Source organism: Dermochelys coriacea, chromosome 15, assembly GCF_009764565.3.
Source record: "Dermochelys coriacea isolate rDerCor1 chromosome 15, rDerCor1.pri.v4, whole genome shotgun sequence".
Classification (NCBI taxonomy): domain Eukaryota; kingdom Metazoa; phylum Chordata; order Testudines; family Dermochelyidae; genus Dermochelys; species Dermochelys coriacea.
In genome coordinates, this window is record NC_050082.1 from 6,692,281 (window position 1) to 6,718,995 (window position 26,715).

The following is a 26,715-nucleotide window of genomic DNA, read 5'->3' on the forward strand; positions in this document are numbered from 1 at the left end:
CACATCACTGAGAAGGATGGGGTTTGGCATCCCAGCCAATTGCTTAAATTCTGGCATCCGGTCAGAATTTCCCTGTGAGCAAGTCCACAGCAAGCATCTACTTGAGAATATGTCATTTGCACTCATGCATCACTACCATGTGCTGAAGCAGGTGTACTTAATTCCTACTTCAGCACAAGGGGGGTGGACTAGATGTCCTTCCAGCTCTACATCACTATAATTTCATCAGATCTCAAAGCACTTTACAAATTTTAGTTAAGCCTCAGAATATTATGTTCCTGGCAGACACACAGAGAAGTTAGATAAGAACTTACTATACTTTCTGGAAGGTTGCAAGGTAGAACTGTTTCTTAGACTGCAGAACAAGAACCCCAAACCAGAAAGAGACAAAGCTGGCTACTCCCTAAAAATAGAGAGGCACAACTCACCACACCTTACTCTAGGCTGGCTGGCTGCAGACTGACTGCTGAGATCCAGAATCCCACGTCCCTACAGAGCCCCTTAGCCTGCAAGCAGGACCAGGAAACACCCCTACTCAGAATGATAACTTGCAATTCCAACACAGTCCTCACTACACCATATGGAACACTCCAAAGGGGTAAGTGATGGGTAAAGTGAAGCAGAGTGCTTTAGTAATTTGCCCAAACACAGCAGCAAGGTCTTCCAGTCTTGGGTCACTAGGCCATTCGTTCTTTTACAATGTTTATCTCATGTAAATCTCCATTCTGCTGCTATACCAACATTTCTTGTGTCGCTTTAAATTACCAGCTCCAGTGACTATGCAGAGAGTCAAGGAGGCTAACCTAATACACTTCTCAATTTACGGTCCTCAGTGGCTAGGCAAATGGTGACCTGAGTCATTTGCTAAACTCTGTTTGTTTCATTGTAAACTCATCCACCCAACCCCCTTTTGCCAGTCTTATCCACCAGTTGCATCCTGTCTGACATGTAGGTTGGAAGATCTCTGGAGCAGGAACTATCTTCCTTGTCACTAAGAACACGTCTACATTTACCGGGGATTGATGCTGTGGGATTGATGCACCGGGGTAGATTTAGTGGGTCTAATGATGACCCGCTAAATTGACTGCAGTTCACTCTCCCATCAACTCTGGTATTCCACTGGAACAAGAAGTGTAAGGTAAGTCGACGGGAGAGTGTCTCCTGTTGACCCAGCACAGTATAGAAACTGCAGTAAATTGACCTAAGCTACATTGACTTCAGCTACATTATTCACATAGCTGGAGTTGTTTAACTTAGGTCAACTTGCTCCCATAGTATAGACAAGACCTAAGGCCTGGTGTACACACAAGATGCGTATACACTACAAAGCCTCTGTCGGCACATCTATGCCAGCATAACACTCTAGTGTAGACACAGTGCACACTGATAGGAGTTTTTCTGCTGTATAACACCACCATCTGACTGAATGATGCTAGCTGCGGGCTTGTCTACACTTGAAACACTATAGCAGCACCACTGCAGTGCTTCAGTGTAGATGCTACCTACACAGACAAGAGGAGTTCTACCACTGGCGTAGGTAATCCACCCACTGAGAGGTAATAGCTAAGTCGATGGAGGAATTCTTCCATTGACCCAGCACGGTCTATGCTGGGGATTAGATCGGTTTAACTATGTCTCCCAGGAGTGTGGATTTTTCACATCCCTGAGCGACGTATCTATGCTGATGTAAGTTTCCAGTGAAGACCAGACCCAAGATGACAGACGACCTCTTCTGTCGGCATAGCTGCATCTACTCAGGTGGTTTGGCTGGCACAGCTGTGTCACTGAGTGGGAAGGGTGGATTTTTCATATCACTGACCGATATAGTCATGTCGTTATGAGTTTTAAATGTAGACCAGGCCACAGATTTTGCACCAGTATAACTGCATAGGGTAGGGGTGTGATTTTTTTTTACCAAAATAGTTACACTGGTATAAACTCTAGGGTGGACCCAATCATACTGTTAAAAAAATGCCTTATACCAATGTAGCTTATTCCCTTTCCTATATAGGAATAAGCTATATCTGCATCCACACTAGCAGGGTTTTGTACCACTTTAACTATACTGGTATAGTTTAAAGCAGTACAACTTTTGTGTGTAGATAAGGCCTTACGTAATGCCTAGCATCATGGGACTCTAATGCTTATTGAGGGTTCCATAATGGAAATAATAAATAATAATAAAACTCACACTCTCAAACAGAAAATGTAGCTGTCTAATTACCTAGGATCAGACCCAGGCTGTCATGACCCAGACTGAGGATATAATTGGCCTCCAGAGTTTCTTAATGGGATCATATATGGGAATCCACAGAGTCTGTGCAGTTTGCAACCATTGAGGTACATAACAACAGCTTATGCCATGCCAATGCCGTAGGCTCAGTTTGGTTGAGTCAGTGGATGAACGTAAGTTGTTTGCATGGAGACAAACAGTTACACTAGTCTGTTTTGTGACTGTTATCTATTGCAGACGTTTGTACTGCACCTTATTATGGCAGGGTTATTCTCGCTCAGGTACAGAGAGCAATGGCTATTGTTATCAGGTATTGTACATGCACATTAATGAAAGTGAACTGAGAGGAAACGTGTGTGAACAGCACCTAACCCAGTGGGATCCTGGTCTCTGACTGGGACTCCAAGGCACCCTGGAAATACAAACAAATAATAATGTGTAACGCCCGCTAAAACAAGGTGGCCCTTTGTCTTCCATTGGTGGCTCGACCACATACAGTGGTTTACAAGGCTGCTGCTGTTCTAAATACACATGCTTCATTCATGTATGACTAGCAGTGGGTGTTCATGCTTTTAGAGCCACAGGTCACATCTCCGATTCCCACTGGTGACCCAGCCAGGGGCATTGTTACATATAGAAGATAAATGAGGTTAGCAAACAATCATTTGACCTAATTGCTACAAGTTCCAGACATAAAAAGCTTGCAGGAACAGCCCCCCCTCCCACCCTCCTTTCATCTTTGAACTAATGATGGGTGGATCTGAAATTAAGCCATGGTCATTGTTAAACAAATAGTCCTAAGCAGCAAAGAGGAAGAGGAGGAAGAAAAAAGTAGTATCTGGATTGGGTTTTGTTCCATTTAAACAAGCATTTGAAAGTTCAGATGCCTGCCAAAAGCATAATTGTGTTCGGCCAGCTGTCTTGAGAAACAACTTTCTTGAGAGATTCCTGTTATTTCCTCATTCTGATCCTGGCTTGGCTCGTATTTTGGAACTTCAATTTACCGTCCTTTGCTGGACCCTCGACGAGCAGATGGAAGCAAAAAACTGGGACAGAAAAAATTAAGCTTATGTTCTTACCATCATCTTCAGTCCTTTGTATTACAGTAGCATCTAGGGGTCCCCACTGTGCTAAGCACTGTACAACCATGAGACAATCCCTGTTGTGAAGAGTGTACAGCCTAAATAGGGAAGACGTGCAAAGGGGGAAGGGAGGCACTAAGAGATGCAATGATTTACACACCATTAGTCACAGAGGAAGGATTTGAATTTAGGTTTGCTGACTACCTAGGGCAGTGCCTTAGCTGCTAGGCCACATTGCCTCTCTCTACTGAATTGACAGTGTTTTTCACGTTTTGCACTCACTTTTCATAGGTAACCATACTAGGTGAAAGGCAGTTATCTCACTTGAAAACTATCTTTGATCTGGCCTACAATTAAAACGTATGCCAACAGAGCTATCTCAGCCAGGTGTGAAAAAAAACCCACCTCACTAGCTACCAACATAGCTACGCTGGCCAAAAAACTCCAAACCACCCCACCCACCCACCCGTTGATTCAGCAGTGCTGATGAAAGAGTGCCTCTGTCAGTTTAGAGAATGTCATTCGGGGAGGTGGAGTTCCTACATCAGCAGAAAAACACCTTCTGTAGGTGTAGGCTGCGAATTGCTATGACGGCATAAACTCTGGAGCACAGGAATAGACTTTGACACATTCTCATCATGTCCGTTTGTCCTCCCGAATACCAGAAGAACAAAAAATAAAGACAACAATACTTCACACATAAGCGCTTTTCAGCTTCAAAGCCTTTTTTTTTAAAGCAAAGATGAATTAATTAATTAACAGAGAAAGAGGGAGAATGTGCATGCAAACAAAGCACCAAAGCAGAGAAACTGAGAGGGCTCTGGGCAGAAATGCAGCCTCGGGGAAAAATTACCTTGCCTTCTCTTTCTTCATTAAACTCAAATTCAGGTCCAAACAGGCACCAGTTTGAATGCGGCCTGAGAAACACGCAGGAATGGGGTGTACACGTTACAAATGGTCTCTGAATTACAGGGCAGCCTGAATGAACTATTCCCTCTTCACCCTGTGTTTTTGTGTCTTTGCACAGCGAGTTACTTACATCTCAACACATCCGTGCCTTTCGGAGCCTATTGACTTAATGAGAATTACAGTTGGGAAGACGTCAGTATGCAGAACATCCGACAGCTGTTTATTGTTCCAACAGTCTTGTTGAGTGAAATTTGTCTTTGGAAAGAGTTTTGATGAGCCCAGCCTTGCTGGCATAGAAGTCATGGAGATGTTTTGACAAGGACGTCAGTGGGAACGAACTCTGGCCTTTTAGTTCTTGCTCCAAGGTAAATAGTGGCATTTCCCCTGTGGTAGGAAAGAAAAGAAAGAAAGACTAAATTTTGGAGTAACAGGAAATAGACAGGGGAAAGTGGAGACAGGGGAGTTATTTATCAGACCAGCTATATGCTGCTAGTCTCTCTGGTCTGCCACTAAACCATACATGTTAAGCTAAGCACACTGAGGGTACATCTGCATGGCTGCTGAGGGTGTGACTGGCAGCTTGTGTAGACATACCTGCGGCTAGCTGTACTTGAGCTCGCTCGCTAAAAATAGAAGTGAGGCTGCTGTGGTGTGGGCTTCAGTGCAGGGTGCAGAAGCAAGTAGGTACCTGGGGGATCATGGGGGTTTGTGCAGCCCACCCTGAAGCCAGGCCACGGCATCCCCACTTCCATTTTTAGCAAGCTAGCTAGAGCACAACTAGAGCCGATCCGCCCTGGCTGGAATGTAGACATAACTCTGAAGCAGATTAATCCTTGCATAAGTGCAGGTGCCAGCAGAGGGACAGAGGTGAAGCAGTTTTAGCCTCTCCTATTCAGAAGCTCTGGAAGCTGGCGCACCCCTAAGCACAGGCTAGGGTAGTCCTGAGGCCTGCCTTAAATTGCATCCCTGATTCAGTGGCTCCTTTTGCAGGATACAGAATAGCTGGGACATTACAGTACTCCAGACAACCCTCCTTCTGCTCCAGCATACCTCCTCCTTCCTTCAACCTGCTCTCAGCCCACTTCCAGGCCCATTCCACCCCTGGCTTACCCCAGAACGCCCCCTCCACCCAGATCTGTGGCAGAGACAGTGCAGAGCTGCCACAGCCAATTCTGCACTCAGCATAGGAGACCAATATTCTGGGGTATTCCCGAGAGGGGGCTGCTTGTGTCTGTCCTATGGCCCCTTTGATCCAGCTTAGTGAGACCAAAATAAAAGGATAGATTGGGCCATGGGACCAGATTCTTCTCCCAGACACAAAGATGCAAATCTGAAGTAATTTCACCATATTCATTGGAGTTCCTCCAGATCTCCAACAGATGGAACTGAGAGCAGAACCTGTCCCGATGGAGCTGTACATGGGGAACTAACTGAAACCAGCCTTTGGCTCTTGCTTTTCAGTTTTCTAGCATTAGCTGTCAAAAATACCCCACTAGATTCTTCAACGCAGCTGAAATTCTAACATTTTGCAAGCCACTACCCCCATAATCTCTCTACCCCACAAACAGTGAAGGATAAAGCTCTTTCAGTCAAATTATGGATGCACTGAGTAACCACAAAGCGAAAGATACCTGGCAAACTCTGTGCAATTCACAGCTTCAATAAATTATCTCTATGATTTAGTACAGTTGAGTGGGTCCTGGAAGACTTCTTTGAACAGTAGGTAGCACGCAGCATCCACAATAGCTCTTCAGAGTTCATTTTGGGGATGTGCCAGGTTCATATTTCTGTCATTTTCCTTTGTATCTGGGTGTCCATATATCTATTTACTGCTAGTCGAGTCATTACATTTAGCAATCCATCAGTGTTGCTGTCACTTTAATTGCCTCTGTCTCCATGGATTGCTATTATTTATCTGTCTTATGAGCAATACATATAATGCCATCCACCCAATACATTCATTCCATAATTACATGTGTTGATATTATCTATGTACTTCCTCCTGCTTATAGAGTGGCCACTTTCTTAGGAAGGAGAGAAATGTGCTTCAAAGCATAAAAAAAGGTTAATTTCATTGTCCGTTATCATTACTGATTAATATGTTCTTTAATTGTTAAGCACTAACACTTCACTCAAGACACAAAATGAAGACCAGCCTTGCATTGGAGGCAATAGGGATCTTTACGGTACAAGGCACTGTTTTCACTGTGAGGATAGGAATCATATTCTGACCCAAAAGGAACAGCAAAGATGGGACATACCGGGAAAGCCGTTGGGAGGGAGAACTTGGGGAGACAGGTTGTTTGTTTTGTTTTTTTGAATGTGTGATTGCTTCGCTTCTTGCAGGCATTGGAGAAAGAGGGAGTCTTTAGGCAGGATCAGGAGGTGACTTGGTGAATAACAAGGATTAGGCTTTTCTAGGGCATGCCTTACCATAATAGCTATAGCTATAGATAGCTGAGCCCTATATCTCAACGACCTAGCTTCTCTTTGTATATCTCTTCCCATGCTGACAATGTCTCCCCAACTTCTTTCATCTGAACCCTGATCCCAATATAATATATTTGAGTTTGAGTATAAGAGGCCAAGTACGTCATTGCCCTGGCCCTGGTATAATCATTTACAGGAGTGCTAGTGGATGAAAAATGCTATTAAAAGCAGAAGGTTGTATTTTGCATCCACTTTGCACTGGTGTAAATGACAACCCAATGTGCAAGGAAGGCATGAATCAGGACCAAGGTCTTTAAGACAAGGACTTTTAGCTAGATTCATGAAGTCTGTTTTGCCCTGCTCCAGCATAAATGTATTTGCTTCAGTACTATGTTTTTTAAATTCCCCTTGTTTCTCTCCATTTATTTTTCACTCTGTCCCCTCTCTTCTCCCGGTTTCTCCACCCTATTTCTTCATAAAATATTTTCCTATCTATTCCTTTTTCCTTCTCACCAAACTAGAATTTAAACTCAATGGTGTTGGAGTTAATCCAGCACTAGAACCCAGAACATTTGAGTAAATTTGAAATTAGACAATACAAAAGTTACCTGTTGCATGAATAAGTGTCATCTATCTATCTATCCATCTCTTTTCTTTAACTGCTTCCCTGCTGTAAGTCAATTATGAAATGTAAAAGGTTCCAAGAAACTATTGGCTATTTCTGAGCCAAGTGGCTTACACATCAGAGACTGGCAGCCTCAGTCTTTGTGCTCAAAAGTTGAATAGTGTCAGGTGATGGAAGAATTCAGCAAAGCTCTCAGACCTCAGGGAAAAGTATCCCTTTTCATGGATGTGTTTCCCAGCAGCAGCCATGAATGGGCTGATTTGTGCGCGTGTGCTTGTGTGACGGGTTGGGGGAGGGAAGGAAATGACATGTCAGGTAAGTGGCCTGTTGCCATCCACACGATTTGCTCAGTTCAGTTTTCCTTGGAGAAGGCCATTTTGTGGTGTACTAGCTCCCTCTTGGGGATCGGCTCAAAACTGCCGGCCAAAAACTCTGCTTGAGCACCACTATGGCTACTAATTTGTGGTCAGGCACTAGAGAAAGCTGCACCATTTCAGTGAGCTGTCCCAGCCTGTGGTCAGACTCACTGCAAGTTACATCAGGTGAGAATTAAATCAAGATGCTTTGGAGGTGTTTGGGTTCTCCCTGTGCATCCAAAAAGGGATGCTTCCCGAGTCCAATTGAGAGGCATCAAACTTGCCAGATTTCAGCTATAATCCACTCTTGAGATTGATTCTTATGCAGAGGAGCCAGCACCTCTTAAATCATTAGAACAGGGCTGATGGAACAATGTCTCACACCAGTCATTTGCAGGTTCAACCCAGAACCCTCAGCACCACATCACAGACCTCTCCACTTGAGCTAAAGAGCTACCTCTTAACTGGCAGCCATAGCAAGCTGTTATCTTCTATGTAAACCACACACTAGAGGAGGACATACCAGGCATTTCGCTAAAGTGTTATACATAGGATTTCATAGAATCATAGAATATCAGGGTTGGAAGGGACCTCAGGAGGTCATCTAGTCCAACCCCCTGCTCAAAGCAGGACCAACCCCCAACTAAAACATCCCAGCCAGGGCTTTGTCAAGCCTAACCTTAAAAACTTCGAAGGAAGGAGATTCCACCACCTCCCTAGGTAACACATTCCAGTGCTTCAACACCCTCCTAGTGAAAAAGTTTTTCCTAATATCCAACCTAAACCTCCCTTACTGCAACTTGAGACAATTACTCCTCATTCTGTCATCTGCTACCACTGAGAACAGTCTAGATCCATCCTCTTTGGAACTCCCTTTCAGGTAGTTGAAAGCAGCTATCAAATCCCCCCTCATTCTTCTCTTCTGCAGACTAAACAATCCCAATTCCTTCAGCCTCTCCTCATAAATCATGTGTTCCAGTCCCCTAATCATTTTTGTTGCCCTCCACTGGACATTTTCCAATTTTTCCACATCCTTCTTGTAGTGTGGGGCCCCAAACTGGACACAGTACTCCAGATGAGGCCTCGCCAATGTCGAATAGAGGGGAATGATCACATCCCTCGATCTGCTGGCAATGCCCCTACTTATACATCCCAAAATGCCATTGGCCTTCTTGGCAACAACAGCACACTGTTGACTCATATCCAGCTTCTCGTCCACTGTAACCCCTAGGTCCTTTTCTGCAGAACTGCTGCCTAGCCATTTGGTCCCTAGTCTGTAGCAGTGCATGGGATTCTTCTGTCCTAAGTGCAGGACTCTGCACTTGTCTTTGTTGAACCTCATCAGATTTCTTGTGGTCCAACCCTCTAATTTGTCTAGGTCCCTCTGTATCCTATCCCTACCCTCCAGCGTATCTACCTCTCCTCCCAGTTTAGTGTCATCTGCAAACTTGCTGAGGGTGCAATCCACACCATCCTCCAGATCATTAGTGAAGATATTGAACAAAACTGGCCCGAGGACCAACCCTTGGGACACTCCTCTTGATACTGGCTGCCAACTAGACATGGAGCCATTGACCACTACCCGTTGTGCCCGACAATCTAGCCAGCTTTCTATCCACCTTATAGTGCATTCATCCAGCCCATACTTCTTTAACTTGCTGGCAAGAATACCGTGGGATACCATGTCAAAAGCTTTGCTAAGTCAAGGAACAACATGTCCACTGCTTTCCCCTCATCCACAGAGTCAGTTATCCCATCATAGAAGGCAATTAGATTAGTCAGGCATGACTTGCCCTTGGTGAATCCATGCTGACTGTTCCTGATCAAAAAGAAAAGGAGTACTTGTGGCACCTTAGAGACTAACAAATTTGTTAGTCTCTAAGGTGCCACAAGTACTCCTTTTCTTTTTGTGAATACAGACTAACACGGCTGCTACTCTGAAACCTGTTACTGATCACTTTCCTCTCCTCTAAGTGCTTCAGAATTGATTCCTTGAGGACCTGCTCCATGATTTTTGGAGAAAATGGGAACTCATGATGACGGAATTATTTTGCCTCTTACTGCACATCTGTGAGTAGAGTGACTACCATTGAAACCCAATGGCTTTTGGATCACTTGGTCACTTCTTGTTCTCAAAACAGTTCCCTCTGCAATTCCCTGTTTGGACATCAACCGAAGCTTGTGTTTCACCCCACTCTAGCCCTTCGCTTCTTAGCATAGTTTACAACCATGTCATCAGGACTCACCTATGTTTATGTCCCAGAAGAGAGCAGGGGAAGATGTGTCTGATCAAAGGGATAAATTCACATAATCAAGAGAGTGTTGTGTATACAATTGTTCCAGAATGCTGTCAATCCATTGAGGCTTTTCTAATTCCCTAAGGCAAAGCTAGAGACTTGACTTCATTTTACAGCCACAAGAATTTCCCAGAAGGAAAATAGCTGTAAATTTTGTCAAGAAGGGGAAGTCCAGTGGTGTTGCAGGTGCCAGGAGTTTATTTTAGGAAGCAGTAATCAATGATCAACCAATTGCAGCACTTTCCAGGCCTTGTAAAATGCATATGAGCTGCCTTGTATTACTTTGTAATGTACTCATTGTAACTATGAGCAAACAAAAAAAAGTCTCCTTTTTTTTTTAGCTACAAGTATGTTCTGAGGTGTACAAAATACACCCAGCACTGAGACATAAAGGGCCAGATTGTTAGAGGTATTTAAGTACCTAAAGATGAAGCTAGGTGCCTAGTGGGATTTTCAAAAGCTTCCCATTGATTTGCATCTATGTGTTTTTGAAAATACTATTACACATAGCAACTTTAGGTGCCTACATATTTTTTAAAAATCAGTCCCAAAGAGCTTGGTCTATTTAGCTCATTGAAGAGAAGGTTAAGGGGATGGTAGTCTATAACTACCCGCACAGGGAGAAGTTGTTTGATAGTGAAGTGCTCTTTAATCTGTTTGACAAAGGACATGATCCAGGCTAGATATGTAAGCTAGACAAATTCAAACTGCAAACACAAGTTTGTATCAGTGGGAGTAATTAACCACTGGAACAGCTCACCATGGAATATGGTGGATTCTCTACCACTTAAAGTCTTTACATCAAAGCTATGCTGTAGTTCAACCACAAGTTGCTGGGCAAAATAGAAAGCAACTGGGTGAAATTTTATGGCCTACATTATGCAGGGTTAGAGTAGATGCTCATAATGCGTTCAATTCTAGCTTTAAAATCTGTTAGCCTACAATGAGAGATTGTGTTTTTCACTGACTGATAGGCTATCCACACTAAAGTAATTGACACTGGATGAGGTTGGAATGGCAGTCACTTCACAATTTAAAAGGTGTGCTTACTCAGAAGTGTGTTGTCGGTCCTCTCATCACAGCCCTCAGGTGTCTCTGAAGTTAGGACACATTGCGCAACAGAACTCTTGCTTTTTAATAGGTCTCTCAACTAGTTAGACCCTGATTCTGCAAAGTACTCAAGTATGTACTGAACTTTAAGTGCATGAGTTGTCCCATTGAAGTTAATGGGACTACTCACATATTTAAAGCTAGACATGTTCTCAAGTGCCTTGTTGAACCAGGGCTTTAGTGGACCAGCACTGATCCAAGGAAGAGATCTTTATTTTGGGGATACTATATACATGTCTGACCTTGCGCCATTGAAGTCAATGGGCATTTTGCTATTGAGTTCACAGGGAATCAGATCAGGGCCAAAGAATATAAATAAATGTGGAGCTACCCATTTTAGGAATGTCCCTATTCAACATAAATAAGTGACATTTTAGAAAGAAGTAAGTTCAACAGATTGGGCCAAATTCATCCTGGTGAAACTCAGTTGAATTAAAACAAATTACCCTAGAGATGCATTTGGCCCATTGAGCTCATTTTTGAAAAAGTTTTGCAAAGCCACAAAACCACATGCACAATTATACGTTTGTCTAAGGCTAATATTACTTGTATGGAAACAATCTGTGCTTAGATCCAAGGTGTTAATTGCCTTAATAAAAATAGATGATAGATGGAAAATCAAATGTGATACCTTCTTTCAAATCTAGGGAAAATTAATTTTGCAGTGATGTATTGCACTGGCACAATAACCTAAGGTTCAAAACTGATTCCCTGAACTCCCATTGACTTCAGTGGGAACAAAGTTAGGGCAATGTTGGCTGCTTTAAATTATTTCTAAATTATTTGTTCAAGAATAAGAATTTAAGAAGAATTGGAAGTACATTAATGATTTTTGACCCAGGGGAAAATTACTCCTTGGAAGCAAAAACATTAGCAAAGTCATATTGCACAAAACCGCTTAATTACATCTAATATACAATGGGCTCAACCCTTCACTCACACTGGCAAAAATTTGTGCATATTAATGACACTCACTCACACAAGAGGTCTATGGGGCTCATGGATATAAGTCCTAGCCAACATGAGTAAGGCCAGGTCTACATTACAAAGTTAGGCTGGTTTAGCTATGTACTCAGGGGTATGAAAATAACACACCACAGCTGACATAGCTACGTCAGCAAAACCCCCAGTGTAGATACAGCTTCTGTTGGCATGAGAATGCTTCTCTTGGAGTAGCTAATGTTGTTCAGAGAGGTGTGTTACCAGTATGACAGAAACATTCCTTCTGTTGGCATAAGTGCACTACACTTGCGGGCTTTGCCAGTATAGCTATACCAGCAAAGTGCCTGTAGTGTGAACGAGGCCTAAGGCTTTCAAAGGGTACATCTACGCTACCGATGCTACAGCAGCACCACTATGGCAATGCAGCTATGCCACTGTAGTGTAGATTCTTCATACATCGACAGAAGGAGTTTTCCTGTCTATGTCGTTAATCCACCTCTCAGAGAGGCAGTAGCTAGGTTGACAGAAGAATTCTTCTGTTGACCTAAATGCAACTACACTGGGAGTTAGATTGACCTAAGTCCGCTACTCAGGGCATGACGTTTTTCACAGCCCTGAGCAAGGAAGCTAGGTCGATCTACTTTTTAAGTGTAGGCCAGGCCAAGGTTGCACGCTCAGTGTTTAGCTAGCTATAACACCCTTCTCCTACAGGTTAAGGCAAGCCAAAAATTGGAGTTGGATATTTACACCTTTTTCAAGGATAAACAATGAGTGTATTGGAGCAAAGAAATCAAGCCGATATTAGAAAGCATAGAATGGCAATATAAATGGTTTACAAGGCTCTCTCTCCTTGCATCTCCTCAAAAACAGATCTAATGTCTGGGACAACAGGCCCAGACTGTAAATACCTCAAGTTCACCCTTATTCACACAATCTTATGTTGTCTCCTGGTCTCTCATTTTAGGCTCAATGTTCTATACTGCACTGAAAAGGTTCTGACCTTTTACTGCCCCCAGACTGTGTAATTGGCAACTCCTCTTGGCTTATAGATCAAACAAGCATAGCTAGACATGAGCTCATTTTTGCCTTAGTAGATTACTCTCCACACACTTAGGATCTGATCCAAAGTCCATTGAAGTTAAGGGTTTCAGTGGGCTTTGGATCAGGCCCTTAATGCCAAAACCTGATATTTGCTCCTTCCTCCCAACTTAGCTAGAACAGAACCAGTTTTACAAGCAGGGTCTTCGTTCAGAGTAAATAATAACCAAAAACAATGACTCACAGTCCGGTAGAGTCCAAGGAAATCACCAATGGACCTTTATGTTAAGCTAATGCTTACAACCCTTTCACTCAAAATACGGCTTTCCGTTGTTAAGCAGAAAGAGGCATTCTTTTCCACTTGATCTATGATGGTATTTTCAAAAGTGCCTAAATGACTTAGCAGCACAAGTCTCATTGAGAATCAGTTATTGTTTTGTCCAGAAGTTACCGTTTAGGAGACCCCTGCCATAGATATAATCAGAAATCTGGTAGAAGACTTTACTTTCTCCATCAAAGGTCCTTCTTCAGTGCCTGTGAGGTAAGAAATGAACCTGGGTCTGAGGTAATGACTGGAAAACCAGTTACTTCCAATCTTATTGCACCAGCTTCACTCCCCTCCCATCCCTTTGACCCCTGGACATCGAAAATCTTCATGGATAAGCTTCCCCCATGGGCTAAAATGTTAAACATCCTGCATTGTCTTTCCTCTCATTCCCTTTGTGCATTGTTTCCATTGACTGTTCATTATTAAATTTAATGGATGGGCATGCCCACACTGGCAAGCAAAAGATTAGGGATGCTTCTGTTGTCCTCGCCATACTACTCTACACATGCCACAATACATCAAAACAAAAATTAATTCATTAGTTAGGAAAGGGCTAAAACACCCACATTCCTCATCCAGACATGCAGAAATACTGGAGGTGTCCTGGTATGGGTCCATCTGCACAACTCACCAGGACAGACCAAAGGAGCCAAGGAGGAACAGAAGCCCCTTGAGAGAACATCCGTAGTCCACCTTAGAAGCCATTTGATGAGAGGAACTGGATAGCTCAGGGTAGTGAAATGGGCTCTGGTATCCACCTCTGATTTGTCAGATCAAATTCACCTGGCCAGTGCTTAACTGAAAGCTGTGACCCATTTGATGGTCTATGAAAACAGTTGGTCCATTCCTCGTAAGCCTTCTCACCACAAGCGACCCTCTTATTAGCAGACTCAGTAGAAACACCAAAGCATGAATGCATCAAGGAGACTGAATTCTCTCACCCCTGAGATGATTCCTCTGGGTCCAAGTGCAGACACTTTATTGAGGAAATGCAGAGCAATTTGCACATCTTCTGCATAGTATAAAGAGAGTGCCTCAGTCTTCAAACTCACTGCTCTATGATGTACAGGTATGAATTGGAAACCTTTCATATCTCTTACGGCTTTCTTATTACCGCTCCTTGTGAGGATTTTTTTTTAAATGGGCTGAATCCTGAAGATTAACTAGTCCAAGAGTTTTCAAAGCAATTAGTATATTTTGGCTGCCTCAGTTTTTGAGAGCCCAACTAGAGACACCTTATAGGAACCTGGTATTCAGAAGCTGGGGGCTCATCACTTTCTGAAAGTCAGGCCCCCTTTAAGGTGCCTTAGGTTGGACACTCCCAAAAATGGACACTCACAAAATCACTAGTTGCTTTGGAAAGCTCAGCCTCAATTCGACAGGACTCCAGGCACTGATTTTTCACCTGATTTCTTTGGTCATTAGACACCTGATCCACTTTTGCTGTATATGAGGCAGGTTGCTTCAAACAGTTACCTAGAGGTATTTTCAATCATTTCCTTCCCTCCACACACACACACACACACACCAACCCCTCCATAGTGTGGAGAGATTTAGAACTTACACTAGATATTAGAGGCCACTTTAAAAACCTGCCCTAACACAAGTCTGTTATTGTACACCTTGTTTACTTACATTCATTCTGTGGTCTGGGACCAGGAAACTTTGCTCAAGGAAATTTACTGTTCAAATTAATGGGGGTGGGGAGAGAGAGGGAAGGTAAAACTGCTCGCTTCTGGCTCAGGGATAAGTGCAGGAGAAAGTTGTTACTGGGAACGTTGTCAGGGAGCTGGGGACACAGAAGGTGTTTTTGAAGGTATTTATTTTAAATAAAGAAAGTTTATACAGCTTGAGAAAATTATTTGGATGGAAATTACATCTCAGAACATAGCTCTTCCTTCTCATCTTGACACTTGCAGAGCTCTTCCGTCTCCTTCCCCTTCCCAAGCTTTGTCATAAAAGCAAGTTTTCATTCAGAGAACATCGCATTCATCATTCCATTCTGATTTACAGCTAGATCATGGCCCAGCCTTACACACCCACTTGCAACCAGAAGGGGGAGTCAGACCCACTCAGACCCACCTCGGCATGGCAGCCCCAGACTTTAGGACAGGGCACAGTGATAAACAGGCTGCCTCATGAGCAAAAGGGTTGGAGCTGAGCTCTTGGGGGTAAGGAATGTGCATTTAGCAACATACTGCAGCAGGCTACGTCCGTCCTGGACCATGAAGCGAGCAGGGAGGAAATTGTGACACTGAGTCACAGTTACTTCCCTAATGCTACTCCTAGGGCAGTGCAGCTATGTACCACCTTTGCCCAAAGCTCTGCCCAAAGAAACAACCAAGCCCTTAGTCTGAAGGGTGAGAGGAGAAACTGTCTTATTCAGGAAATGCTACAATATGCTACGGTAATAGTCCAAGCTGCTGCAACAACACTAATGTAATTGTAGCTGTGCTGCAGATACCGTACCAATCAGATGTCTTGGTGATGGGCACAATACACACACAGTCAGACAGAGATAGTGAATAGATTAGTTTAGATTAGATTTGACTGCCTAGTACTTTAATAAGGACTGGTTTAATGCACATATAATATATATGCAAAGTGTGCACCATGTTTCCTGCTAGTGGGTGGAGAATAACAGCCTACTACTGTCACCATCTAATGAAGTCAATGCTTTAGCTCAAGTGGCAGAAGTCTGTGTGATGATGCTGTGAAGGTCCCAAGCGCAAATCCTGGTGACTGCCGTAGGGGCAATGACAGACCCCCGCTGGAACTAGTGGCCTTAATAAGAGAGAAGTGAGGCAAACTTTGCTCTTAAAGAGACATGAGAAGTTGGGGCTTCTTCAGTGCTGCAGCACAGGGCTGAGCTCCAGGCTAAAGTACAAAGGTTAAAGCGAGGTATTGAAGGCAATATGAGCCCAGCAGAACAGATTCAACTTGATTCTCTGAAATGTCTCCATAAAACATCTTACCGTTTTAGTCTGCGTTTCACCTTTCGCAGCTTCCGTATCCATGATCCCTTTTAACGCATATTCTTCATCATCATCATCATCATTCCACTGAGGCACCAGAAAAAGAAAAGGCCAGGACTGACTCAGCGGCAGCTCTGGACGAGTGTTGGGAGGGATGGGAGTCCTGTGAGAGCCAGCTCACCCCAAGCATTACACTGGATTCAGTTCCTGTCCTCATGTACTTCCCAGCTACTTCTAAGCACTGTACCAGGCCTGGGTTCCTGCTCCCCAGGAGCCTGTGTGGGACTCAGCCCCTCTGAGCTTCCATGCCTCCAGGGCACAAGGCCCGGGCTCTGGGAGTCCTCTGCTGGGATTTGGTTCTTGTGAGCTCCTGCTGTCTCTGAGCTCATGCCAGATCTTAGCTCCTCCCCACCTCCTGTCCAGGTTGCCTCAAACTACAAGAGCTCCAATCTAAGGTGTATTTAAGGGGATGGAGGGAATGAAGTGGAGACAGAAAAAGGAATTATTTCACCAGTGCCAGAGGGTGAATTATCCCTTGGGATTGTATCAGATGGGGATGGGATCAAGTTGGGAAAGAACAAGAGTTGGAAAGCGGAGTCTAGGACAAGAAAAATGGAGGGGAATAAATCCCACCCTATAAATACATATTGTCCTAAATTGGGAGGATGAAGGGGGCATTCAGATATTCATCTGCACACCTGCTTCCTTCAAATTTTTTTGATTGTCTGATGGAAAAACAAAACAAAAGAAAAAAAATTCTGCTGAAAAATTTCAATTTGTGAATGAAAAAAACTATCATGAAGAAAACCTCATTTTCCAACCTCTCTAATGCAGATCTCTTTTCAAATTTGCCCCCCATTATGCCTTCTGAGTTCTTCTGAAAATCTGGCCCTCGTTTTAGGATGATGCATACAGGTGACAAAGTGAACAAAGATGGCTAGGTGAAATTTTTCAACTGAAACTTTTTTTTTTTGGTCAAAAATTGTAGATTCAGATTGACTAAAACATTTTGTAAATTCACGTTGAAAAACCAAACAGAAAAATCCTCCCAAAACCAAAATATTTTATTTTGACATTTTTGTTTTGATTCAAAACCTTTTTTTTGTTTGAAAATTTCCTTCAATTTGATTTTTAAAATGTTAATGTTAAAAAACGCTCAAAATCAAAAGTAGACATTTCATTTTGGGTCAAACTAGGCACTTAAAAAAAAACTTTTGAATTTACCAACATTTATTTAAAATGTTGTTTTCGGATTGAGCTGAAACAAATTTCTCCCCTGCACCTCCAGAACTGTCAGAGAACCCAAAAAAATCAATTATTCACACTGCTCCATATACATATAATCTGTCAGGAGCAATGGAGTTAGTAGCTATTAAGTCATTGAAATCAAAGGTGTAATCAAGAACAGAAATGTAATCTCGGCACATTAGTATAAAAGTGTCCTAGCCTTCCTTAGTTATATAAGACACAATTCATAAAACATTTGAGGCAGAACTCTGTAATAAGTCCCCTCCCTGGGATGGTACAAGACAGGTTATATCTGGCAACTTGCTTTCAATGTCATTCTAATCATTCTGGTGGTAATTATATCCACAGCTGGGAAATCAGGTGCATCAACGAGTTTTGACCTCATGGAAGGCCAAAGAAGTTTGAAAGGTTTCTCTCTTCCAGCAGAATGTTCAAAGGAGTCTGGGCGTGGCTGGGGACCCTCTTCTAACACAGAGGAGCCTGAACACCCTTCCCAAACAACAAGCATTTCAGAAAGGCTGCATTGCCTACACAACAGACTGGCAGTGTGGCTTGGGTGGCCAACCCTCCATGATTCACCTGGAGTCTCCAGGAATTAAGTATTAATCTTTAATTAAAGATAATGTCATGTAATGAAAATCTCCAGGAATACATCCAACCAAAATTGGCACCCCTAAGTTTGGCCTACTGGAGAGTGCACTGGGCTGGGGGTCAGGGTGCCTCCATGCTATTGCTGCTGCTTGACCTTGGGCAAATCATGTCTCCTCTCTGGGCCTCTATTTCCCTTCCCACTCCTTATCTATCTGATGCAGGGACACCGTGTTTGCACAGTATCTTGCACAACAGGGTGCCAGCCTTGGTTGGGGTCTGTTGCTCTATGTGGAAAACCAATAGCCAAGTGCAGAGCATTTAGGGTGTGGGCCTGATATTCTCTTGCCTTCCTTCTCTCACCCACTCCAAGCTCCCAGCGAGGGTGGAGTGAGTTTAGGGACCACTCTTCTCCGCCATTAGCTCTTTGACGGTCTCCAAAATAGTCAATGAACTCCCTTTTCTTTACAGGTGTTTTGGGTTTCCAGGTTAAAAGTCCTAGGCCAGATACTCAGCTGGTGTCAGCCAGCCTAGTTCTCTTCACCTCAATGGCACTGGCCAGCTGGCACCGGCTGAGGATCTGTGCGGCACTCACTAAAGCAAATGGCCCTGAGGAAATCCGTGAAACCCGTCAAAAACACAGAGTCAGCAGCCACCAAACCAGGATAAGTTGAAACACGATAGGCAGTTATTTGTAGCTGAGGTGTTGTGCTGTGAACAATTATTTTTAGGAGGAGACGCGAGTTCACTCCCATTTTCCCCTATGTACGTCTCCTTGCCACACTCAGAGGCCTGGTCCCGCAGCGATCATCCCTCCAATCAAACAGGGCTGGGCTCACACTTCCTCTGGAATCTCTCCAGCCACTTGCAGAAGGAAGGAGGGTTCTCACGAGTGACATAAGACTGACTCCTTCCTGAATGAGCCGTGCTGCAGTGCTCTTAGCCAAGGGCATCTTCGCCCTTTTTTAGACTGGGGTGAGCCCTGGTTTAGCCAATGATGGATAGCAACTGGGGTAGCTGCAACAGTGCAAAGCGCAAGCATAGATGAGACAGCCAGAAATTGCATTGATGGAGTTTAATCCAGTTTCAAGCTGGGGATAAGCACAACAGGTGCAAATTGAAGCTTTCTGTGGTCAACACCTGAGGTCTATGACAGGCGCTGACTGAATCTGAGGTACAGAAAAGGTAAGCCAGATTCTGCCTTCAGAAGTGCATATCCACTAAGTTCCACTGCATGCCTCCGATGAAGTGGGCTGTAGGTCACAAAAGCTTATGCTCAAATAAATTTGTTAGTCTCTAAGGTGCCACAAGTCCTCCTGTTCTTTTTGCGGATACAGACTTACACGGCTGCTACTCTGAAACCTAAGCTACATGTGCGCATCAAAGTAAATTCTCTTATATGGAGCAGGGGAGGGACAGTAACCCACCAGCCCTATGTCTTTGCCTTGTGGTCATTTTAACAGCCAGCCCCACGCCCCCTGCAAAGTGGGTCTGTTCTTTGTGCCCCTTTAACTTCTACTGGCAATGGGGCGTATGCACCAAGCAGCACCATGTACTTTAAAGGTCCAGTTTTAGGCCTCAACTCCCCTCCCGCAGGCGAAGAAGCATTCAAGGGGGAGAGTTCCATTCCCTGCCCTTGAGTTCTCACTCCCTCAGTACCACAAGACAGCACAGGCCTTCGGCACTGATGGCATTTAGCACTTACGCGGCACTCTTGATCTTCAAAGCGCTTTACACCCAATGACTAATTAAGCCTCCCAATAGCCCCGAGAGGTGTTATTAACCCCACAAGGCAGGGGAGGAAACCGAGACAGCGAGCCAGACTGGCCCCTGGGGTAATGCCACTGATCTGAGGCATACAGGTGACCCAGCGTTGTGTAGCGATTAGAATCAGGGTCGGTGCTGGAATTACCATTTAGCTGCCCAGGCTGCAGAACTAGGATAACAGAGAGACAGCTTGTCGCTCTCACCAACAGAAGTTAGTCCACTAAAAGACGTTGCCTCACCCACTTTGCCTCTATTATCCTGGGACCGACAATTACACTGAGTAGGAACTCAGATAATCGCTGTTCTCCCACCCATGCTCTGATAGCCCGAGATGAAAGGTGCTTTAGTCCCCAAGAAGAACTTAGCCTTGAAAAGTTCAGGGGTGGAATGGCATCAGATCTGTGCATATTACCAGAAGGGCGAGTTTGCCTGGATACAATGGGGGCTTGATTCTCTGCCTGCTTCCCATGGTGTAACTCATTTTGCCTCAGTTACAGTCAGTTTGGTCCTGTGGCTAAAGGACTAGATGGGGATTCCAAAGATCTATGTTCATTCCCAGATGATCTTCTTTGAGACCTTGGACAAGTCACTTCTCCTCCTGATGCCTTTGTTTCCTCTCACAGCGCTTATCTCTTTAGACTGTAAGCTCTTCAGAGGAGGGACTGTGTCTTACTATGTGCCTAGCCTGATCTCGGTTGGTGCCCCTGTAACCCATCACCTCCTCAGTCCATCTATAGCCATATGTGAAATACATTTCAGCTCAATGCTCATGGGCAACACAAAGCGTGCAGCCCTTTTACATTCCATGCTCTGTATCCAATAGATGGTGTGTACTGTTCAGACCATGGGGTACTGGGGAACCTAACCAGAAGAAACTCATGCAGTTGTGAAACAAATGATCATACACAAGTAGCAATTTCTGATTGCCTGTAAATGCCTCTTCATCAGTGTATTGATCATCTAGGCCACACAAATGACCTTGTCATTCACTTTTAAATTCCATTTCAAAATAATTTCACTGGGCAGAATGCATCTGACCTATACCCGGGTACAATATCTAGAGTAGTGAGTGGCTGTGTCAGCCCTGCCCCCTAATCTGCAGTGCCCTTTACCCTGCCTGATTGGTTTTGCCCCACTCCTCTACAAACAGCGTCTAGCATGTAAGTCACTCCTAGCTGTGCTACCTGCTAGTCACACTCAGGCTTTCACTAGCCTGAGTTATTCTGCAAGAGAGCGATTTTAAATGAGTACAAGTAATGAGAGGAAAAAGTCAGAACTGAGTACAAGAGAAATAAAGCTAAACCACCACTAGTGCCTATCTTAAAATGATACATTCAAAGCAAAGGTTCTCTCACCACACGCTCTCAATATTCTTCCTGACCAAACATCATGGCCAGACTCCTTCTTCTGTGTCAGGGCTGCTTCCTATGTTCCTTCTGGTGCAGTCAACGGACAGAGTGAGAGCTGGGAGGAGGGCTGCCTTGGGGTGTTTGTCCCTCATTTTTATGGTGTCAGTTCCCCCCCTTAGAAAAGATTTCCTGCTGAAATTCAGGGGACAGCCTCACTTTTAACTGTTTATCTCTTGATGGTTTATCCACCCCTTGGAACTCCCTTTGTGCTTGATTCTTCTGTTTATTGCTTAAACACAAATAAAGCAGATTACACATTCTTTGTTTGAGATAGACCTGATTGCCATTTTCTGCATAGGCGGGGCTAGGGTTTGGAACATGTGCTAATAACACCATACTGTGGAATCTTATAACTTTACCTATAATGTTGCCATATATATTTTATCAGGACCATATTGATCAGAAAATTATGAGTTTTCAAATGATACCTCGCAAGGCATATTTTGTGCAAATGTTATTACAATAACATGGAGGCGTGAATACAGGGCTGAAGACCATCACAATGACTTCTAAAGATTTATTATACTTCTGGCCCAAGAAGTCCTCAGTTATTGTAAATCTGAGCAGATCTGTTGACTTTAAAGGAGGATCTGGCCCTTTATGTGTTTCAAAAGAAAAAGAAATCACAGCTTCTGAGGTTCACGTTTCATGTCAGATATGGGGAATTTCAGATCTAGATCCAGATTTAGATTCTAACTCATCCTCCCCTCCAAAACATGTGTATGGGTGTTTGGCCCTGAGGGTGCCATCTGGGCCCATCATGCACTGATTGTTTGAAAATGCACAACTGGTGTGCTACCTGTGACAGATTTCAATGCCTGCCCAGCACTGGCCTCAATTCTCTGCATCTAATAGTGAAAGCATTTTCCCATTACCCTCCCTGTGTTAAGGTTGTTTTAGCTTGAAAAGCCTCCTCTAATCATTAAGGCCCTCAAGGCACAAGAAACTGCTATCAAACAGGTTATACAGCCCCAAAACAAGACGGATGCTGAGCTGCAAAAGCCAAGGATTAGTGAGAGCGTTCAGACTTTGGGAAGAATCCCTGGTGCCAGAAAAAAAATAGCTAGTTCTTTTTGGCATAATATCCACAGGTCTCGCTCACTGGAGCCATCTAGTGGCCAAGTTTATTATACCTTTATTCCAAACACTGACATATCTATATATTCAACAAGGAGTCCGGTGGCACCTTAAAGACTAACAGATTTATTTGGGCATAAGCTTTGGTGGGTAATGCATGCAGTGAAAAATTACAGATGCAGGCATTATATAGTGACACATGAAGAGAAGGATGTTACCTCACAAGTGGAGAACCAGTGTTGACGGGGCCAATTTGATCAGGGTGGATGTAGTCCACTCCCAACAATAGATGAGGAGATGTCAATTCCAGGAGAGGCAAAGCTGCTTTTGTAATGAGCCAGCCATTCCCAGTCCCTATTCAAGCCCAAATCGATGTTGTTAAATTTGCAAATGAATTTTAGTTCTGCTGTTTCTCTTTGAAGTCTCTTTCTGAAGTTTTTTTGTTCAAGTATAGTTACTTTTAAATCTGTTATAGAATGTCCAGGAATATTGAAGTGTATCACATCCATATCCATATCTTGTTTAAAATTAAAATATCAGCTATCACATCTTTTAATGGTCTTGTGAGTATTGAAAGATAATGGTCAAATGAGAAGACAGGCAGGTTTTGGCAAATCATACATAGGGTTCTTTTCATACAAGGGCCCAGATCTTCAAAGATTGATTGGTTCAAATATTGATCTCATTGATTTCACGAGCTTTGAGGATCTTAGCCAAGACTTCTGTTGGAAGGGAAATATTGTTTTTCTTTCCCTACCACACCTTTCAAATGATCATATCCATTCCAAGATGCTTTCCAAATTAGGATGACTTGGAAGTCCTAGCAATAATAATTTGAAAGGCGTATCCTGTGTTGTGGATCTTTTTAGGTCAGTCCCTGAACACTGGTGGGGGTGTCAGAGAGAGACAGGTCCCCCTCTGTTGTAGGCACAACTAAAGAGCTTTATCTCAAGCTGTAACAACCTGTGCTTTTAGGTCTGGAGGTCCCTGCTTCAATTCCCAGTGCCTAAGCCAAAGTGATAACCATCACATCTGCTCTGTCAAAGCATGAATGGACTCCCAACAGGAGAAGTAGTGGGAGGCTGAGTTTGTCAGACCCTGAAGCAATGTATTTCTCATGGCTTTACCTCTATATACAAAATATAAAACATGCGTGGCCCTATTTCTTAACAGTATAAAAACCAAAATAGTATGGTGACCTTGAGCTTGTCATTATGGCACCAGACAGAGTCTAGCCCCATCTGTGCCACTGACTTGCTATGTAGCCTCTGAACCAGTTTCTTCTTCTGTTAAATGGAGAGAGCATCAAAGTTTCAGAGAGTTCAAGGCCAGAAGGACCCATCAGATCAACTAGTTTGACCTCATGCACATTACAGGTCATTACATTTCACACAAATACCCCAATGCAGAGCCCAATAACTTCAGTTAAACCAAAGCATTTTGGTCCTCAGGAGACTAGAATTGTGTGTGCCACAGGGAAAGAGCACGAGAAACCAAAGCACACCAGTTCCTGAGGCCCCTGCCGTGGCAGGGAATTGGTCAGGTGAGATAGGCCCAGATGATCTGTTGTAATAATTAAGACTACAGATTTACCCTAGTTGTAAAAAGTATATGAAAGATCATAAAATGTCTCAATCTAGAACAAATGTTGATGGGAATAGGTGCAAGAAAACTAGTCAAAGAAACTATCAGCCTAAACCAAAAGGCCGACATTGATATAATCCACGATAGGTTGAGATTATGCTGCTTAAAACAGGTGATGTGGTGGCAGAAGTCAATGAACCAAAACTGGTGTCAGACATTAGACCTAACTGGTGGACAAAATTCCCTTTGTGGGTCCTTAAAGAAAGAGACTTTGGGGTCGGGGTGGGAAGTGAGACAAAAAGAACAGATGAAAAAGGAAGAGTGGATGGAGGCGATTGAAGCAAACTTCACCATCCTGGCTGCTACCCCCCACCATCTCCTGCAACCCCAGACCTTTTTTGTCTGAATCTTGGGAGATGTCCTGACCAGCTCCAGCCATAAAGAGGGATCCAGCTGACATTGCCACCCTTATCAGCTCCCGCTGAACCCCAAACACCACCTGTGATAAAATAGGATGGGCCTTTATAACAGCAACAGCGCCAATTCATCTCAGCCAACTTCTTCTCTTTCCCCAAAGGACAGTTATGACCATCTCTGATACCCTCCAAGACCCCTGTCAAACATGTGGGGGGGGGGGGGACAAGAAATGTGAAAACGAAATACTTTCCATTTCAAAGGCTTTCACAGTCTTTTCTTCTTTTCTGTATATTTAATAAAAGGAATTTTAATGGTGTGTTTGTCATGGTTCTAAGCTGGCTGAGGTCTTTGTATACTAAACTCCCAATCTTATTTAACACTGTTTAATGTTAACACCTTTATTCCATCTAAATTAATACAACAGATCCTAGCCAGTAAGAATACTTGCCCATTTCAAAAGACTGCAATGAGACTTAATTAACTAATTGGAGAAATTCACCACGGGACAGAAATTCAGCAAAAGCCCTGTGCACCTCTTAATTCCACCTTAGACTTTCAAAAATAAATTTTCAGTAGGCACAGAGCTAATGTTTGCAAAGTGCTTTCTAGTTCTTCCTTGGAAGACATTCTATAAGAGGACAAAATTAGAGATTATTTAAATACAATGCTGTATACCAATAGATTAAAAAGAGCAGACATGTGCATGAACTAAACTATTGGTAGGTTAATTTTAGAAAATCTAAATCAACATGAGAAATATTTTTGAGCTCAGGAGTATATGTACTCTATATCTATTGTTTGCACCATGCTTTAATATCAGGTCTGATCAGAAGATGAGGTGTACATATAGGAAATAGATGGAGTTATTTTTAAACACAACGCTTGATGGATATTTTTTAAACCATTTGGTTAACTAACATGTCCAGAGGGTTCTTTCCTTCTCTGTAGGAGAATGAGGACTGGTCTACCCTAGAAAGTTAGCTCCATCTAGCTATGTCACTCCAGGGGATGAAAAATTCACATCCCTGAGAGACATCGTGAAACTGACTTACGCCCCTGTGGATGGCAGAATTCTTCAATCAACCTGGCTATTACTGTTCAGAGAAGTGGATTTACTACAGCGCCAGAAGAATCCCTTCCATTGCTGTAGTAAGTATCCATACTATAGACTACAGCTGCAGTGCTGTAGCTTTTCTAGTGTAGACATACCCTGAGTAAAAGCAATGGGTCTGACTTGCCATTGCCCCGCAACTTTTTCTGTCACTTTCAAGGCAAGTGCGTGTAAAACACCAGCAGATCAGGATAATAGCATTTACACCTACACAAGGGGCAGGGCCATGGAGTATCAAGCCTGGGAGTTGTATAATAATGGCACTAAACCTACAGGAAAGAAAAAAACCCACAAAATGAGGCCCTGATCCTGCCAAGACTTATCCATGTGCTTAACTTCACATACAATATGTAACTCCACTGAAGTCAATTCCCGTATGGGAGGAGGATGCAGACAATTCTGTTAAAGAGGGTGGGAAACAATGGGAGACCAGCACAGCCCAAAATGTGGGTGGCATTGCCCAGGCATGGCAAAGTTGGCTGGAGAATGCACTCATTGAGCATATCCTCTCTGCTGGCAGACTTCCCATGGGGTCACAGGAAAGACTGTAGTGGAAATCCTACAAGAGTCCAAGCAGTGGTACCATCTCTTGGGATGTGTCTTCCCCGGGATACTGAGGGCCTTACTCCCTTAGGATGGCACTGATTGTACCAACTTTAGTGAACCTTCACCTTTGTACCTTAAGGAGCATGAAAAATGGTGTTTCTACTGGTAGCACTGGAGAGGGGGATGTCATCAGCTCCACTCACTGTTGGGAAGCCTTCTCCTTGCCACTGTGGGGATTAGGTCTTTCCAGGTCCAACTCCCGCTTCTGACATTCGTTCACATGCCCACCTACCTCTCTTTCTGAGATTCAGGGGGCTCTCCCTTTGTGGTTTGGCCCTCCAGCCAGGTCACTGCAGGTTTTCCCTTTGAGGGGTCAAAGTCCCACTGGATGACTGTCCTAGGCAGTCTTCTGCCCCACTGCCTTGTCTGTGCCACCTACCAAGTGGACGGTGGGGGAACCTGGGCCCACCCACTACTCCAGGTTCCAGCACAGGGAACCAGCAGCCAAACTCTGCACAGTCCCAAACCTTGCTACTGTTTCCCTGGGCTGCTCCTACTTTATCTTGGTCAGGCTCTTTGCCTCTATCCGATTTATTTGCCACCCTCCCCTACGTACACTCTTCCCCCAGGCCTTCTATTCTCC

The 26,715-nt window shown here is 43.7% G+C and overlaps 1 long non-coding RNA gene across 1 annotated transcript in view; it reads right to left on the reverse strand.

Annotated features, from left to right (window-relative positions):
- LOC119843766 overlaps nt 1-26,715 on the reverse strand; it is a 51,958-nt gene that overhangs the window by 18,189 nt on the left and 7,054 nt on the right. The window contains exon 3 of the long non-coding RNA XR_006275923.1: nt 4,169-4,608. This is a non-coding gene — a long non-coding RNA (uncharacterized LOC119843766). The remainder of the gene's footprint in view (nt 1-4,168; nt 4,609-26,715) is intronic.